The sequence below is a fragment of the Anomalospiza imberbis genome, chromosome 10, assembly GCF_031753505.1.
Source record: "Anomalospiza imberbis isolate Cuckoo-Finch-1a 21T00152 chromosome 10, ASM3175350v1, whole genome shotgun sequence".
In the NCBI taxonomy this organism is placed as follows: Eukaryota; Metazoa; Chordata; class Aves; order Passeriformes; family Viduidae; genus Anomalospiza; species Anomalospiza imberbis.
The window spans coordinates 18588449-18595076 of record NC_089690.1 but is presented as its reverse complement, the minus strand read 5'-3'; the positions used below and the strand labels follow the sequence as shown (position 1 = coordinate 18595076).

At 41.3% G+C, this 6628-nt stretch overlaps 1 long non-coding RNA gene across 1 annotated transcript; it reads left to right on the top strand.

The window, feature by feature from the left end:
- Positions 1–574: 574 nt before the first annotated feature.
- On the top strand, positions 575–4720 carry LOC137479585 (uncharacterized). The gene is made up of 3 exons (XR_011002367.1): positions 575–660; positions 4256–4339; positions 4670–4720. It is a non-coding gene; the product is annotated as an uncharacterized lncRNA (long non-coding RNA).
- The last annotated feature ends 1908 nt before the right edge of the window (positions 4721–6628 follow it).

Sequence of the window (6628 nt, the reverse complement as noted above, 5' to 3'; positions counted from 1 at the left end):
TTGCATTCCATTGCAACATCTAATAGACTATTTGGGAAGTAAACTATTTGACAAATACCTTAATATTTTATGGGAACACTTATGTGTCTGTAAAGCATTGCAAGGAAATCACCTGTGATTTTTCAATGCCAGTACCCATCTCTGCCAGGTGAAGGGAGCAGGTGACTTGGTTGATGTATACAACTGATAGAGCAATTAACAGCAACCACTTTATTGTGCTGTAAAAGCCATGTATACCCTTTCAGGATATACTCCCCGAGGTTTTTAAACCTGTTTGTATGAGAAATATGCATTTCCTGTAAGAACATTTAAAATGTCACTTCTTTACAATCCTGAAATCTTCAGGGCTGGAAACAAACACACTGAAACCCATGGGGAGGCTGGCAACATTTAATCACTGGAGGGAAAGGCTCCCATTTCTAGCTCTGCAGAGTGACATAATATTGATTTTTAAACCCAGCACTCAATCTTTTGGGTTCAGCATTTGGCTCCAATGCAGCCTGGGGAGAGAAAGGCTGGAGCAGAGATGGTGAGGAGGAGGAAACCTGTTAGAGTGGCAAAATAAATGTAAGCATCTTGCACCTCCTGGATGTTTGACATGTTCAAAATACTTCTAGCAGAAATGGGTTATTAGGTAGAATGCAAAGTCAGAAGTGTCTGGTAAGGACAATTCAATGTCTGCCTCTTATTTTTATTGCAGGGGTAGAATTTCCACATAGTTCTTTTCAGAGGAGTGTGGTTGTGCAGGGAATTGTCTGCACTATCACCTGAGAGTGTTTCTGCTGTGAATTCCCAGAGGAACGTGGGGCTAGGACAGTGCTCTGTCCTGGAGTGGGACTAGGTATCCTCCAGCATCCCTGGCTAAGGTCCTGGAAGGTGATGTGGTGCTTTGTGCTGGGTTACTGTGGAGCTGCCCAAAGAGTCAGGGTAGGAAGAATGGCCTCAAACTCGAGCATGAACCCTGTTCTGTGTTGCTGACTTTCTGCATTAATGTCCTTTTCTGCTTCTACACCTGTGCCTATTTCTCCTTCCATGATTGTGCCAGTGTTCAGATGTCCTTTGATATTCACATTGCTGTGCTTTCAAAGCTTAGCTTCATTTCTCATTATCTCCTTTGTAGACCAAGTCATTGAAATAAAATGTTGGATTAAAATTTTGGTTTTTTTGAAAATTAAATGATAAATATGGTGCCAACTGAAACAATGTATTTAATGTCTAATCAAACAAAACATTTCCTTCAGTATTACTTTTGTTATTCACTGTGGTGAAAATATGCCCCAAAGAAAAACCCAAATAATGTTGACAACAAAATATTTTAAAAATTTTTAAATTGTTTTTGGCTTATCCAACAAGCCCCAAAATACTAATTATCCAGCACCAGCCTTCTGTTTACTATCTGATGCCAGCATTCCGTCCCTTTTAAAAAAACTTAATTTAAAAGACATACAGCAAAGAAGAACAAATAGACTGTCTCATACATGAAGGGTGGTTATGATTCTTTGACTTGCTTGGAGAAAAAAAAGACAAATCTTTTTTGTTGTTCTGGCCTTGCAGCCTTTTTGACTTATGGATCTTTCATAACCAGGAAGGGAACTTAGCACTCACCCTTCACGGGTGAAACAGCCTATTCATATTCAGGAACAGGTAGCAAACAATTATAAATGGATTTAAAGAGATGCCAAGATTATAGTCTGGGAATATCAATTATTATAAGATGGTTTAATTCTTTCCTCCCCCTCTGCTTGTATTTCATACACAGGATCTAGCAGTGGCAACTGGATACTTGATACTGACTAGAGTGCTGGAACCATTAACAGAAATAGCATTACTCTTAAACTTAAAAAGAAACAGAACTTACTAAATTCTTCCCTAAATGCAGCAGACAGTAGTCAGTATAGTGCATTTCAGCTCTGAATATGACCACATTTTGCAGGGCTGCAGTCTGTGCAAGGTGCCTTGGAGTGGCTGTCTGTGGCTGAGAGGAAAATAAGATGTTTTATGGCATCTGAATTGCCCTGGGCTTTACTGGCACTGCAGTTTGTGCTTCTCTGTATTCCCTGCTCTGTTCCCATATTTGTGGGAACTTGAGGATGGTGAGACAAAGATGTCACTCTACAGCTGACCATAAAAACGGTCATTCCATCTGTCATGTTGTGCCACTGACAGCAGCAGTATCCTCTTCAAGCTCCATTTTCCCCAAGAACAACTTCTGAGGCGACAGCTCTTCCTGAGCAGGATTCTTCCTGGGCAAATGAGAAGCAGAGAATACAGCCTGGGCTCTCCTGAGTCAGCTTCAGGCCCTTAACTGAGCCCTGCTCACAGTCTCTGGAGAGAGATAAATACTCTGCTCTTTTGCTGATTAGGATCCTAACTTAGATGTCTCTATTAGCTGTCTACAGCCACTAGGAATGAATCTCCTCTCATATGAAATTTGTCATCTTAAATTCAAATATAAAGAAGGATGGCCTGAAAGTAGAATTTTTAGCTGGGGATAATTAAAATTCAAATGGCACCTGCATGGAGTAGATTAGAGTCAACCTGTCATCTTTCTCAAGTGCTCACATAAGAGAACATCATTACTAGGGCACCAAGTAAAATAGCCTGAGGCTTCTTTAGGATATATTTTGCAGAAGTGCTGTGTAAGAATGAGAACAGATGGAAGCCAGTGGATATGAGCTGTGTAAAGCACCAGGTACAATGGAACTACTGCCTCCAGAGAAGGGAAAGCAAAGGACAGCAGCCTGGGAATGGAAAGAAAACTTGCCAGGAGCCAAAATGGTGGCAAAGTTGTTTCTGTCAGGATGTGAAAAGGCATACCTGGAATAGTGCTATCCCATTTTTGCTAATTTACAGGTAATATATTCCGCAAATGACATTCTGCTATACATTAGTAGTAAAAAAATACTTCTTTTTTCTGCTCCACTTCCTTTTCCTCACTATGGGATTAAAAATGTTAAGAGGAGGATCAGAAGAAGAAAGATGAGGAGCTGTTGCTTGACTCTTTAACCCTGTCTGAAAACCCCACGGTGCAATATGACTATTCTTGCAAAAAACCACAAATTGGTTTCTGGCAACGCAGGGTGGATAACAGCCCTGCAAAAGTGAGTTCTCCCTAAATATCCAATTGTACTGGCAGTGAAGTAAATCCATTTGTTTCAGTGGTGCAACACTTCCACTACAGAAGAACATTTTGACTGCTGAAGCTTTCTAGACCTGAGGTTTGTCTGATTCTCAGCAGGAAAGGAAGCCTAAAGGGCCTCTTTCAGCAGTTGTTCACTTGAAGCTTTGAAAGAGCAGCTGGCAGAGATCCCTGAGCTTCTTGAAGACTGTTTTGCTTGATATTTCAAGGGGTAACTTTTGTGTACTAGAAAGCTTTTGGCTTGCTTTATAATTTAGCCTTTTATATCCTGTTGAAACAAGAGTATACATATCTGTGTTTTGTGTTTGCATGTGTATAGATATATTTGTATTTATATCAATCCATGTGGGTACATTTGCAAGTATGCATATATATATATATATATATATATATACACACATATCTGCATATGTTTTTATGTTCCATATTTGTCCTATCTATAGGTACATCTATATCAACCTATTTAATTTTTCTTTTCAATTCCCTTTCTTCTCTGCTTTCTGCATCCTGGAGCAGACCACCTACACGTGTGTTTGAAATGGCTTTCAGTCAGTGGCCACTACAGCACAAGGTGGTGGAAGTGCACTCTTATTAATGGGTTTAAACCACTGTCTTTGTTATGCTCCTGGGCCTAATTCTTGGCAACAGCAAATTGCTGAAACTCTGCTAAAATTGTTCCATTGACTTTTCTGGAACATTTTATGTGCTCTGAGGGTTGGCCCTGTGGGAGTCAGCATGGATCAGCAGCTGGGGCAGCTCCAAGCCCACGGCTAAAACACAGTGAATGTATTTCAGTCGCCTTGCTGAGTGGGGGATCCCAGAGCAGCACCCAGGCAGGGGAGATCCTACCAAGGATGCAGAGGTACCATTTCACTTGGCCATGCTGGAGGTCACTGCTCTTCACACTGGTTTAGCCAGGGTCACTCCCAACTGCAAGGGTACCAAGTGTACTTTATAGTCCTCATCTCCAATCTTCTGCTTTTAACACATCCCTCCCAACAGGCTAAAAGGCTTATGGCTGTAAGGATGAACTAGAATACAGAAAAATCCACAGGGAATGTCTGGTTTTTGAAACAGCAGAAGGGGTTTTTTTGGTCCTTTCTTCTCCTTTTTCAGACATTACTGAGTGAAGCTCTCAGAGCAGGTTCCATGCATGTACCTTTTCCCCATGCTGCTTGGAAATGCTGTCACAAAGATCAGGTGATCCTCTTCCAGCCAACACTTCTGGGGGCACTTCAGAAATAGCAGAGGAATAGGAGATACAGTTCAGTCACTATAGCAGAAAAATTCAGTGTTTGATTTCCTCCTGAAAAAAAGATAAGGAATTCAGGAGAACTGTCTTCCTGCAAATGACATAAAGCAAATGAAACTTCATTCTCCCCTGGGAATGACTGTAAGCTTGTTCGTACTTGGTGAGCTTCAACCAAAGGTGGCACTAGGGGATCACAAGTAAAGCTTTAAATACACCACTGTGCTCTTCATTCTCCTCCTGTCATTGTGTTCTCAACTCCTTCACTTTGGATTTTTCAGGTGATATTTTCTAAAAATGGACAAATCTTTTCACTGACACTGGCTGGAATAGCAAGGAAGGAATGGTGAGGAGGATGGAAAGCTGATGGTAATCTCCCTTCTTTTAATGCTGAAGGAAAATCTACGTATAGTCTGTGTAACTATGCAGGATGATGTTAATTCTGTAAAGAAATGTGGATTGAATTCCAGTTTTAAAAATGCATCAGGAATTAGATCTAATCAGGTACATTCATTTCTCCTTCTCTAACTCATATCTGCCAAACTCTAAATCCCCCCCCAGTCCTCTTGTGCTCCAACTCCATGTGTGTTGTTGAGACCTTGGAAAACATTTCATTTTCACTGGTGGACTTTGACAGCTGACCATGCCTGCATCTTTGGAAAGTTCCTTCAGATCCTTTATGTTTACCTGTCTTTCAGCTGGGACAGATTGTGGGAACAAGGCTGCTGCTGCTGCCAACACTTGTGGGAGCTGCTAAACTTCTAATCTTCCTTTAAAATTAACCTGACAATGGAATGTGATGCTGCAGTCTGCTTAAATGGAGTGTTTCCTGTGGGGTTGTAAGGAAGTCACTCCTGTTTCTGCTCCAGTTCCCTGTCTGAGCAATAACTCTTCCTCCTCCATGAGCTGCTGAGACAGTAAATCAATTCTCTTACATGCTGCAGATCCAGGTGACATATACATTTCCATCTATTCCTTTGAGTCTGCCCCAAATCCTTGTGGGGTTTCACCTTCTGCTGTTAGGCAGGGCCTGTCACTGCCTGCCCAGTGAAGATTTTAAAGGAAAAAGGGGCCAAGCAAAAGACCCAAACTGTTTCAGATCAGCTTTGCCTTCTGTTTCTCTAGGCACACCTGGCCTTCTCAGGTCCCTATGTTTTAATCCTTTTCCTGACACAGATCTGAATGAAGCCATCACCTTTAATTTTTACTAGACTCTAATACTTCAGGATAATACATCTGATATTTTAAAAGGACCACTGAAATCAACGGATCCTGGACACTGAGGGGCTGTTGGGGAGCTCAATGAAGAAATATTTGTGTCTTTTGATGAGTAAAGTTGATGCAGAATAACTTTGCCTGAAAGCAAAAGAGAGGGAATTTTATTTACTTATCTATAATAAAAAGCATAGGTGAAGTACTACTAATTTTAATCCATATTAGATGTGTGTTGCAGATTAGCACCATATTAAAAAACTGATAAATTAGATTGAATTAAGAATCATGTCTTGTCTGATTAAACTCTATAAAATCACCTTCATGTGTGTCACCCTCTTTCAGTACTGTCCCTCGCCTTTTGGTTTCATTTTTTGTCCTTGAATGAAAGGTCACAGCTAAGGTGAGTGCTGCTAGCATCAGAGCACAGCAGCCTGCAGTGTACCATGTACCAGCAGAGAGGTGAGGACACAGATTTGTTAATGGCTTGGTGTGTCATCTTGAGCTTTGACAAATACTTCTTTTGAGCTGCATTTCATTGTGCAACTACACAAAAATGCATCATTAAATTTTTAAAAAGGGGAAGGTGCTCTCCAGCCTAATGTGGTGTTTGTGCTTCCAGCCTCTACCCGGGGCTCTGCTCACTGCAGTACCTGTTCCTGTGAAGAATTCATAGGCACAAAGGGTTAATATATTGCAAGTGAAGTGGTGACTGCATCTATTAAGAAATACATCACATTATGTTTCTGTGTCCACAGTAGGGGTCTAGAGCTGCTTGTGCATTGCCAAAGCCTTCCTGAAGCGTGGGCAGTGTGAGCAGACTTTCTGACAGACTGGGTATCACATTGTGGGGGAAAAAACCAGCCCTCCAAACCAGAGGGAGAGCATGGAAAATTTGGGTCCCCTCCCCTCCCTGCACAACTCTTTATTTGTTTAAAGAATTTGTGTGGTATGTGTGAACATATCCAAGTGAAGCCCTGCCCCCTGCCATGTGCTAATGACACAGTTTAAATCACTCCCATATGCTG